This window comes from Microchirus variegatus (genome assembly GCF_963457635.1).
Source record: "Microchirus variegatus genome assembly, chromosome: 3".
NCBI classification, from domain to species: Eukaryota; Metazoa; Chordata; class Actinopteri; order Pleuronectiformes; family Soleidae; genus Microchirus; species Microchirus variegatus.
In genome coordinates this window covers 8,364,085-8,375,358 of record NC_139804.1, presented here as the reverse complement: position 1 = coordinate 8,375,358, position 11,274 = coordinate 8,364,085, and positions in this window count along the sequence as shown.

Genomic DNA, 11,274 nt, shown 5'->3' with positions numbered 1-11,274 from the left:
CAACAGTAGCTGATCTATTGAGTGTGTTTTATATTACCAAGTATGACATAGGGCAGGAGGCGCAGGGTCAGAGGTCACAGCCCAGTCATGTGACCAGTCCATCACGGGTCAAACACACAGAGACTTTGTTTTGTTTTCAGTAAACAGAGCAAAATGGATGAATGCTTATAAATGCATTACCACATACTCAAATCTTCTTTTTCAGCCTGTTCTGATTGAAAATGGAATTCGAGCACAGATAAATAATTATATCATGTGTCACATTAGCAAACTCCATATTTGGCAAAGTCTGGGCACAGAAGATCAGCTCCCGATCAGAGCACACTTGTTTCTATAATTGGTCTGTGTCCTGCAGTAAAGGGTCACCCCGCCCTTTACAGAAGCAAACTGATTGTCCAATTTGAATAAACGGAGGAATAAACATGTCAGTAATCACAGTCGTCTGATAAAGACCTGCTGTCACCATGCTGATACACGATACCATCATGTGGAGACAAACACCAACCTGTGCGTCACTCTTAGTGTGAATGGGTGTATGATGGGTAGAGGCTTCATCCACAGTATAAAAACCTGCCATCACAAAACTCACCAAACCACTGGCGCTGAAACAAAGTCACTTTCTCTGGCAGCAAATCTGAATTATTCTCTGACGTCATTTTGGTGAAGTCGGGGTAGGTCGATCAGCCCCGACTTCGCGAGTAGGAGGTCCCACTTCGACAGGTATTCCAGTGCACTTTTTCTTATTGGAGGTAAGATAAGTCCCACGTCCAACTGGTTTGGATGGGCTCTGGAACGCAGCATCAGTCATGGAGGCCAAGAAGAACACTAGATAAAACAAGGCAATCAGAGATGGCATCACCCTATTCACACAACAAGCCTCTGGCAGCCTCTGTTGGTCATATTGGCAAGTGCAAGTGTGGAAGCACAAACAGAAAGACAGACACACTGAGCCACTAAAAACAATACTTCACTCCCACTCCGTGGGTTGAAGTAATAAACTTAACCCATGGCTCACCTTATAAAAAGGATGCCTACATAAGTCTTCAATATTTCTGCCAGCATTAGACTGCCTTTTGTGACTGGAAACTTGAGTTTTTGTCACTCTGTTAATCACTCACTCCCCACACCAAAGTCCACAGAGAAAATCTGAGTTCTGACGACAAATGGAACGCAGCATATGCATTTCACTTTGCTCATGTAACAGCCTGTTACACTTTATCTGGCATGTATTCTTATAGATGAATAAACACAGTGTGTATGTCATGGCTGATGGATGTGTGATGGCTGATTTTAAATATTCAAGATATCTTTAAAATGTAAAGTTTCTCGTGTGTTTCTAAGCCCACAGTAAAGTAAAAATGTGTTGCCGGGCAGTGACGCTGACATAAAGAACAGTGATATGAGATGAAGCATGCTGTTGGATTTTGTGGCTGCTGGTGTGCAGGTTTACACAAAACAAAGGAATTTTGATGATGATTTTTCATGCTTTTCTAACCAATAATGGAAGGTGAATTGAATCATTTGAAATGATACATGTGAGACACATAGTGGCACACAAATAGGGCTGGGCATTATATTATATCTATATGGCGACATGAGACTAGATCTGGATTTTGGATATCATCATGTGCCTGTGATGTATTTTCCTGTTTTTAAAGGCTGTTGCATTGATAATAATCATATTTACCATGTTGAACAGCAGTCTGCCCAGGTCGGACCCAAAACCGGCAACGATGACGCGGTCTGGCTCATGACAGAAGAAGTTCTAAAAGTGCTGACCTCCGAGACCCTAATACGTCTCTGCTCCTCTACGTAATATAGGAGCTGTATTTGCAAATGAAAACATGTAAAAAGTTCATGCACCAACCGAAATGCTACTGCCACCAGGAATTCTTCCATGATCATAACCAAATTTAATAGGTCACACTTTTGGAGTGTAGATTGCCTATAACTCCGTAAATAAACGTGAAAACGTTTCATAAATCACTTTTTCCAGAGTTTTTAGAAAGAATCGTTTTCAGAGGCAAAATCACCGTTTGTGCGTAAACGAAAGGCACAAACGAAGGGGAAAGTCTCTGTTTTTAATAATACCCATGCTAGTGTAAATGTAGCAAAAACTCCAACAAAGTCCAGATGGACATTATGAGACTTAGGTGTTAAAGGGTTAAATCCTAAATTTAACATTAAAACCCGAAAGAAATAAAGCAGGTATTATCTGAAATCACCCTCATTTGGAGGATACAGCAATAGATTATGGATGGTAATAATAAGTGTATATTGAGATCATGTAATACATATTATAAACTGGATTATTTTACAGTGCATTGTCACTCTTAAACAGAGAAACAACCCGTGTGCATCTTTATATCAACATATATCTCCTATATCAGGACACATACTAAAATAGTAGAAAGTAAAACAAAACTTAGCACTTGAGCTAACTGAGCAAAAGAGCGAGACAGACGTGGACATGACGTCAGGGTATCCGTGGGGTCTTAAAAAGTCTTAAATCCAATCATTTGAATTTAAGGCCTTAAAATGTCTTAAATTCTCCTAAAATCTCATAAAAGGTCTTAAATGCAATTTTGAAAGGTCTTAAAAATCTATTAATCTCACTTTGAAATGTTTCCATTTTTGAGGATGCACTGACATAACTTACAACACGGAACTAAAGTAGGCCGCTAGCTAGTATGCTGTGCGCACACCGCGGTGTGTTACAGCTTCGCATAGCAGCGGAGAAAACTTAACGAAAGCCCACAGCTAAGCCGAATTGCTTGCATAAGATGGGTAAGTGCAAGTTCAATGTGTGGTACCAATTTTTCTTGGGTCTTAAATTGTATTCATTATGGTCTTTTAAAAAGTCTTAAATTTGACTTGTTGAAACCTGCAGAGACCCTGGAGGTTCTTTCTGGAAGCATAAACGATGCACTGGCACATGACAGAGGGACTGCGAACACTACATACAGCAGGGGTCTCAAACTCAATTTGCCTGGGGGCCGCATGAGTTAGAGTCTGGGTAAGGCTGGGCCACATCAAGTAAGTACTCCAAAAAAAGTACAACTGTCCAGTCTTCTCAATCTTTATTAATAACGGTTCAGAATATGAACGCATGTCAAGACACTTGGCCAGGCTTTTAGCTAGGATTGTTTTAGAGGGTGTCCCCCCCCTTGCCCTCCGGATATCTTCTCCTTGGCACCTGCGGGTGGAGAGTGTGTGAGTGTGAGTGTGAATTAGAGCTGCAACTGACGGTTATTTTCATAATCGATTAATCTGTCGATTATTTTTTCGATGAATCAATGAATCGTTTGGTCCATAAAATGTCAGAAAAATATTGATCAGTGTTTGTCAAAGCTAGAAATTTATTCACAAACCAAAATGATTCCGTTTTAATGATTTCTTCGTTATATGGAGCAAAGAAACCAAGAAAATATTCACATTTAAGAAGCTAAAACTATCAGAAATCTTGTTTTAATTATGAAAAAAGCTTCAAACCGAATATCGATTATCAAAATAGTTGGTGATTAATTTAGTGATCAATTAATAATCGATTAATCGATTAATCGTTTCAGCTCTAGTGTGAATATCGTCGGCCCGCGGGGCCGCGTGTCTGAAACTACTGATATAGAGGATCACCAGGTGAATTAGGGGAGGTGTGTCAAGGCAGATGAAGTGCCAGCGAGACAGGAAAACATGAACATTTACCAAAATAAAAGGGGAAGAATACAAACCCAACACCAAAATGTGACATGAAACATAAACTTAACCAGACACTACAAAACAAAACAAAAACACTTAACAGATCTGGCGCCTCGTGACACCATCTCACCCTGCCTTACAAACAATGTATTTGATTAATATAATAATAAGATTTATATAATAATATAATAATGTCCCAGCGCCCCTTATGTGGAGGATACAGTGGTAGATGAGTGAGTGTATAGTGTAATGTAAATCGATACTGAAGAGATTAGATTTTTTTTTCCCATACTGCCCAGGCCTATCGATAATATGACTGTGGTATAAGAGGAATTGTATTCATGTTTGTGAAGATGAGTGACATCACAACTTTGCGATTCAACAGTGGAAATTTCTTACTTAGACTTACTTAGCCAATACACTGTATTTGCTGCTGGGACTAGCAGTCTAACTTTAACTGCACGCTGTGAATATCCTGTGAGTCAGCGAAGCAGGAAGCAGGCACCAGCAGGGTGTCTGCCTGACCCACAGGGGTCAGAACTGTAAGGTGGGGGTCAGCCAGGTGAGCTAGACACGGGAACAAAGGACGACCAACAACCTCCCCCTAACCTCCTCTCTCCCCATCTCGCCTGCCTTCCCTTCCCTCAGAACAATTGCCACCAGCAGGAACAGGAAGTGATGTACAGAGGAGGTTACTAACCAGGGCAGTTCCTTTGGTCGAGGGTCAGACAAGGAAAGAGGAGACATCATAAAGAACACACATGATGGCAGAGTATCCTGTGTGTGTGTGTGTGTGTGTGTTCCATCTTTCCACCTACAGTCCATACATATGAACTGCTTTGTTAAGCCCCAAATGTTTTCTTTGTGTCATGTGGAGATGCCTATGTTCTGTGATAGAGATGCCACCGACCTGATATTGTTGTCATTGATGAGCGCAATAAGAATGTATTTAATGCTGGGAGTATGTTGTTGTTTTGACCCATGTCTAGAGGAAGCCTATTTAAAAAAAGCTAGTGAAATAGCAGTGTCTTGTACAGCAGATTTGTAGTCTTTGTTATATATGCCAATATGTTGTGCTCATATTTGGAAGTTTGGGCCATGTACATAGACTTGTCACTAGAGGACTCAGAATTGTAAGATTTACAAAAGTGAAAGCAAAACAACTGGCTAAATACTGTTCAATCCCTTCCATTATTGGAAGGAGATGTTGTGTATGTCCTCAACACTGCTGTACTGAGGTTGTTGTTATCACATGACTGAATCTTGTCTGAGCAATTATTGCACCTGTCAAATGTGTGTCCTGATGTAATATTTATTCTTAATTGTGGATACAAATAAAGACGTAAAAACAATATATATTTGTTTATCCTTTACAAACACACACACACACACACACACACACACACACACACACACACACACACACACACACACACACACACACACACACACACACATATATACATATACATGGAATGGACAAAATTATATTTTTTAAAAAGTCACTTTATAAGACACACATAAATAAATACATACACATTAAATAGTAACTAAATAAAGCAGGTATTATCTGAAATGAAAAGTGTTCATATCTCATATTAAAAAAATATTGGGATATTATTTAAAGTCCATATTCCCCAGCCTTACACAAACACTGATGTGATTTATATTGTGATATACTGTGTATATATATGTACATATATCGATATGGCATTATATAAAAAAGTATATTGTGATATGTTACCATATGACCCAGTCCTGTTACAAGGGAAAACAAACTTCATTTTCCACTCAGAATAGAGTGTCTGTTGATGAAATACAACAAAATATACATTAAGATATTGTAGTTTTAAGTCGGTTTAGACCTGTTCTCATACACGTCAGAAATGCCGCTCCAGTGCTTGTTGCAGCATTTGGTGTAGCACAGCACACTCTAGAGGTTAATAATGGCATGGGGTTCATTTATGGACTGATAAAACTGAAACAGTTTTGTAAAGACATAAAGAAAAATGTTGCCAATAACCATACAAGTACATGAGAGTCATTTATCACATTTTCAGCGCAGAACTTGCCAAGAGTTTTACAAAAACACAGAAAGTACCAAAAGAAAGAGTCGACTCTCCTCATTCATCAGGCGTCTTGGGCAGTGAACGGTGAATTCTGACTTTAATCTTGGAATTATCATGTGGAAAAAAGGGTCATAATTATTACTTTAATCTCAGAATTCTGACTCTTGTGTAGTGGTTAGCACTCTTTGCAGCAAGAAGACCTGGGTTCTTCCACAGTGTATGTGTGTGGCTTCTCTGGTTTCCTCCCACAGTCCAAAAACATGCAGATTTGGGGAGAGACAAATTGGACACTCTAAATAGTGGAGCTGTCTATTACCACAGACTTACAGTCAACATTTTCTCACAAAAAGATTATAAAGAAACTCTGTAACCGAAAAAGGAATAAGCTGAAGCCGAGGCTTATTTTTGCCTATCCTTCATGTGAAGGATAAAGCGGTAGAAGATGAGTGAGCGATCTTTAAAAGTCTGTAACATTAGAGAAACCAGAGGTGAGTGCTTGTATTTGAACTGCACAAGCACCGAAAATGACGAATTCATAGGCAAAAGTATGTGTGACTAAGAATCCATCATATACCAACCAACTATTGACATACAAATCAGAGCAATTTTATACCTTATTATTATTGAAATTCCACTGGATGTTTCCTGCAGTGGAAATGTGTTACCTCTCTCTTAAGGAGAGACGTCTAAGGAATTCGATTATTGGACTCGAAATGCAGACACGAGAAGTAAAATCAGAGGTAATATTTATTTACCTAAGGTGTACAGGTCATGAAGCTAATCAAGCAAGGAGTGAGTACGACAAGTGAGAAGTGAACCGAACAGCAGCTGAACCGGAGAAGACAGGAGCTTCACCTCACTCGACAAAGTTTGTGTCTGCGTTTCGACGAGGAACAAACTCACTGGAGTAGATGAGGAGAGGCCGACGTCCCAGAAGACGGAGACGAACACACTGGAGGGGAGCGATGTCTTCGCTGGAGCAGACGAGGTGTAGCAGGCGTCCCAGAAGACGAGGAATGAAGACTTTTTCCGACTCCACCACTGGTTTTAGGAGGGAGACGTGGAAGGTGGGGTGTATGTTGTGACCGTGGCAGTTTCAGACGGACGGAGGTGGTGTTGATGACCCGGTCCACAGGAAATGGACCGATGAACCGGGGTGCCAGCTTGCGGGACTCAACCTGGAGCGGAAGGTCCTTGGTGGAAAGCCATACTTTTTGTCCAGGTTGATAATCGGGTGCGGGATCCGGTGTCGATTGGCCTGTTTCTGTGATTGCTGGGAGGCTCGTAGCAGCTCTCGGTTCCCCACGTTATAGTTTCTCTCAGCAGGGGAGAGGCGACGACTGAAGAAGGTGCAGGGATGGAGCTTCTGGTCGTTTGGAATCGCGCTGGGAGAGGACCGCTCTAGCCCCTGTGTCGGAGGCGCCCCTTCAGGCGGGAAAAGGTGGTCTCGGCCTCCTCAGACCACTGGAATGTCTTTAGGGGGTAAGTGAGGCTGGTGAGAGTTTCGGCTACTCGACTGTAGTTCGCGACTGAACCGTTGTAGAAGTTGGCGAATCTGAGGAAGAGTGACCGCGCAGATCTTGGCCGGTTCGGGAGAGAGTTTTCCTTGCTTGACGATAAACCCCAGGAAAGGGACTGACTGGGCGTGGAAAGAGCATTTTTCAGCCTTGACGTAGAGCTTATTCTCCAACAGAGGTTTGGAGGCTCAGGAACAGTCTCTGGGGTAGGTACAGGAACCGGATGGGCTGAACGAAGGCATCGGGAATGGCAGTTGGTGCTCCACCCAGAGAGTTGGCCGTTCGTCCAGTCAAATTGGGGGTTGTGACGAGCCAACCACGGGAGACCCAGAACGATAGGAGCCGAGAAAGAGGGAATCAGGAACAGCTGGAGCTCCTCCTGGTGGTTGCCCGACAGGATTATGGTGAAAGGTTCGGTTCAGTGAGTAACCTCGGCCAGTGGTCTGCCGTCCAGGTCAGATATGGTTTTGGCTTTTGGGAGTGGGGTAACTGGAATACTCGCATTACCTTTGCCAACACCGTCCGTTTGCCCGTCAATCAAGCGGAGTCACGTGAGTCACGTAGATGACTGCACAGATGTTTTTTTTTTCATTTTTCACATCACCCAATTAATTACATGTAGGTATATATCTATGTTCATTTTAGGAATGAAATACAATTTATTTGGAAGCTGTGTCTATCCCTCGCCCCCCTCCCCCATGCCAACCTCTGCAGACTGCAGTCGCAAGTTGATCCCCCTTGCCTCTTCTGACACACACACTACCTTTATGACTCTGTGCAGCAAGTTGACGTGACAATGAGGGCGCCCCAGTGCCCATTCCACTAACTTGACATGGAAATCAGCGGTAGTCTAGAAAACTGGCGAGTTTTGTTTTTATTTTTATTTTTTTTTTGAGGGCGCTCGTGTTGTGCGCGGTGTGCCCTCACATGATTGCGCCCTGGGCGGTCGTCCACATTGCCCATAGCAAAAACCGGCCCTGCCTTGTGCTGCTAGTGCCTGTCTAATTGCACCGCTGTCTGCCGAGTCCATGTTGGTCAGTTCGAACAAACTCACTGGAGTAGATGAGGAGAAGCCGACGGCCCAGAAGATGGAGATGAATACACTGGAGGGGAGCGATGTCTTCGCTGGAGGGGAGCGATGTCTTCACTGGAGCAGACGAGGTGTAGCAGGCGTCCCCGAAGAGGAGGAATGAAGACTTGGAGAGAAGCGGCAGACAAGGTAAGATGACGACGAGGAAGACGAGGGAGACAGAAGAAATCACCAGGAGTGGAGGAGTCGCTGGAGCTTCCATGTTTTTGAGCGGCAGGAGACGTGGTGATCAACGTGGAATTGAGCTCACATGCAGAGGTGCCAAACTCCTCCCTGTCCACGCCCCATTTACATATGCAAATCAATTTAAATAGGCCCTGCGGTTCACCTCTTTGATCAAATAACGCACTGAACAAAGGAAAGTAAAGGAATTTCACACAGTCTAAGCAAGAGATTCTAGTGAATGAATGAAAACGCGCAGGGAGATTTTGTTTGGTACACTGTCAACAGGGATAAATATGACAAAAAAGACGTGAAAAAGCGTTTGTTTGAGTCTGTAAATGCAGTGGCGTCCGAGCAGCGCACACACACATACACAATTTTCTTTTTTTTCACTATTAATGAATGCAGAAGTAGGCCACAGCTGACATTTCCAACTTTATGCCCACTTTTATGGACATGAATACTGAACACAGGGAGACGATCAGGGGCTTGTTAGAAAGCTCTGTAGCTCTAATTTCACCAGCAGAAAAGAAAGAAAACCAAAGACATGATATTTGAATGCGCACATGCCCAAATGTGCATTGCGCTGGTTTACATACGGGACAATTAAAAGAATAAACTATTTACTCACCCAGAAGCCACCCATCACACACTGTTCCAGCCTCCAGCCTGTTCCCACCATGCCGTTAGTCATAATGAATGAGTGCGTTGAACCAGGCCTTGCCACGATGTTAGTTAGCTGCATATGTGCATCACATATGATTTGAACATTGATGGAATGAAAATGTTTCCTATTAATGTAAACAAATTCTGTGATGGCGCTTTTATTTTCTTTTGATGAATTTGATGAACCTGGATGACATTCAGATGATTCCGTCCCACACAGCTGGCTCGGCTCGGCTCAGGGTTTACTGGCACACTCCTGACCGAAATCGACTTATGATCCAATTATCATCATATGCAAGTAAATCCTTGCGTTTCCTAAATACTCGCTCACATCGGATTGCACCATTTGCAAGGTGTTAATTGTTCATAAGTGTGTCTCTAATGTGCACATCACTCTGATGACTACTTGTTTTTACATTATTAACAGTTTCCCAGCATCACCACTAAGTGTCGCCAAAGGAACAATAGCTGTGGAAACATGCATACGCCAGCCATGAAGTTGGCGTGGGGCACCACACATTTCCATGGTCATTTCACGTTTCATACATCTGAACGTGAGCGTGGAAAAGGACGTACACCACGTTTTTGTGCGTACGCAACCTTTGTACATGAGGCCCCTGGAGAGCAGAGCAGGTAAGTTCCAGGGAGTCAAAGGCCGTTTCTCAATATCCATACTTGTGTGTACTTGTCCGTACTTGCGTACTCCCGTACTTGTGAAAACGTCATCAGCCTCAGTCCAAGTACTGTTCCATTTCTCAAGAACGTGAGCAGCGAGTACGGTTCTCATACCCGGAAGTGTTCTCGCTCTGCCCATTTTACCAAGTATGCATCGGGTGGTGACTTGAGCGTACTTGGGAAAGCCATATATCCCAGAATGCATTTCGGCGGAACATAGCAGGATAAAATACTAATTTAAACCTGATATAAATATTTTTCTGTGTCCCGGAACGCAGTTTTGAATCATTTGAGGCGAGAAATGTGTCATTTAGAATCCAAACATGTGGTTTATGTAATAAGATATGACGTATTTATAGTATGACAGCGGCGCTGTCAGAGGTGATCAGCTCGGTGCTCACAGTGCCCGGCACAGAGCAGCATTACCTCGGCCTGTCCTGATGAAATGATCCGCTGGCTCAGACGGCTCCGTCATTACATACTTGGTGTGATCGATGGATTTGTTGTTGACATGTTGTTTTGTTTTTAATGTAAACATTTTGACCTGACAGTGTGAACTTTTGTATAATATTAATGTTTCATTTATTGTAGCTTTAGCCAACCGCCATTCAAACAGTAGAACAAGGAAGTAGCTGCTGTTCCAATTGAAGAATCGTGCTTGTGTACTCCCGTACTTCTCAAGTATGTACTTTCCAAGTAAGCAAGTACATACTGGCATACTTGGGTATTGATGCTGCGTTCCAGAGGCCATCCAAACAAATGGGATGTGGGACATATCCTACCTGAATTTTACTAGCTCCTACTTCAAAGCGTTCCAGCAATTGAAGTCGAATGTTAGAAAACAGTGACAATCGCGGCGCTTTAGATTTATGTTTGAAGAGGCATTTTGACTGTCAGCAATTCAGTCTACTTACATACACAAGCGAGCCGTATATGTAAAAGCGTTACATATCCATAATGTCATGAGTATACTCTTACTGTAGCCCTACATATCTTCATGCTGACAGATAACAACAACGACATAATTTCACGCCATAACATGGAAAACAAGTTGTGATAAAATTGATGTGTTTAAAACAAGTCTATACACAGAAAAGTAAAGTTTATAGCCTATTCGTGTGACTCCATGGGAGCCGCCATTATTCTCATTTTGGTGAAGTCGGGGTAGGTCGATCAGCCCCTGACTTCGCGAGTAGGAAGTCCCACTGCGACAGGCATTCCAGTGCACTTTTTCTAGTTGGAGGTAGGATAAGTCCCACGTCCCATTTGTTTGGATGGCCTCTGGAACGCAGCATAAGAAACGGACAAAGGTTCTTTTCAGCGAGTAGAGAGGTAAACGTGTGACTACACCGGCTGGTGCGAAACAACGAACTGACGGTGGTGAGCACTCCTGATTGAT